Raw genomic sequence first — 1744 nt, 5'->3', positions numbered from 1 at the left:
CAGAGAAACCCTGTCTTGAAAAACCAAAAAAAAAAAAAAAAAAAAAGATTTCCAAACAGACCACCCTTAAGCTCTATCAATCAACTTTATTTAGTTTTGGTTAGTGTTCATTTCCTCCATAAGCAATTCTTTTTTTTTTTTTTACATATTTTTATTAGATATTTTCTTGATTTGCATTTCAAATGTTTTTCCCTTTCCTGGTTCCCCCTCCAAAAATCCCCTATCCCCTCCCCTCTACCCCCTCCCTACCCCTGCTCACCAACCCACCCACTCCTGCTTCCTGGCCCTGGCATTCCCTACACTGGGGCATAGAGCCTTCACAGGTCCAAGGGTCTTTCCTCCCACTGATGACCAACTAGGCCATCTCTGCTACATATGCAGCTGGGGCCATGAGTCCCACCATGTGTACTCTTAGTTGGTGGTTTAGTCCCTGGGGGCTCTGGGGGGTACTGGTTAGTTCATATTGTTGTTCCTCCTATGGGGCTGCAAACCCTTTCGGCACCTTGAGTCCTTTCTCCAGCTCCTTCATTGAACAATTCTTTTAATAATTTGAGATCTTTCACAAAAACATACTTTTAAAAGAAGAACTTGAGTTAATGTTTGTCAGAAATGCAATAACTCTCAGTAAGAATCTGGCCAAATAACTAGACCTGATGAGGAAGTGGGAGCCAAATTATCATGAGCTATCAACTTCATCAACTTATTGCCCATTTTTGTGTGTGACCTAACACCCTTATGACTGTTGTATTTATCCTTTTAGAATGTACAAAATAGATCTCTAGCTTCCACCAACCTAAAGTCTAATACTGTGGTCAGAGAGCATCTGAGACCAAAGCAGAGACTGGTCTGCCTTGCTGTAATCTGCCTTCCCCCAAACCTCCCTGGGAACTGAAAGACATGCACATGGGTAACCAATATCCTGATAGGAAGTTAAGACATGAATGTTAGGCAAGACAAGTTCCCTACACAGCTGAATACCCCAACCAATGGAAGCAGGATTAAATATACAACAAAGACATGTTCCTAGGGAAATCCCCTATCCCTAAATTCTGATCAGTAGAATAACTCGGCACAAATCGATTCAGTATTGCAGCCAGCTCCCAATTGACCTGAGGCCATGATTGATCAGTCCTTGGGCATATGCTCAATAAATTATCCATGTCTGACTGAGATCAGTCTTCATGTGGTTTATGAGGTGACTCCTGGACCCCAACAAACTCTTATTCTCTTTGAGAACTATTCTTATGTTGGCAAAATGTGAATCATCAAACTATGTCTATTGTGTACAATTCAACCAAATGTAAGATAGTGCTAGGTCCCTGACCTTTGTGTTCTTGCAGATGGAGAGTAATGCACTTCTGATGCTGCAATTAAAAATACCTTTAAACACTGGTTTACATCCAATTCTATCATGTTTCCAGGGCCTACCCACCAACTTACATTCATCATATATAAAGAACTATGACAAAAAGTAAATTTCTCTTTTAAAAAATTTGTTCTTCCCACTTTTAACTTCAAGTTGAATTTCTATTATTTGTTAGTAATATTAAGACAAATTTTTATGATTTTTTATGTATATGTGTTTGTGCTGTTGCAGGATATTTGATCACGTTGTAAACCCTGAGATTATGAACTGAAAAAAAACTGTTTCTTGTTGTGGTGTGGCCCAGCCCTGGTACCTTTAACCTAAGAGCTCTTTGTAAATAAGAGCTAAATAAACTCAACCCTAGGTCAAGAGGTGGAG

The sequence above is a fragment of the Mus pahari genome, chromosome 8 (genome assembly GCF_900095145.1).
Source record: "Mus pahari chromosome 8, PAHARI_EIJ_v1.1, whole genome shotgun sequence".
In the NCBI taxonomy this organism is placed as follows: Eukaryota; Metazoa; Chordata; class Mammalia; order Rodentia; family Muridae; genus Mus; species Mus pahari.
This window is presented reverse-complemented; position numbering follows the sequence as displayed.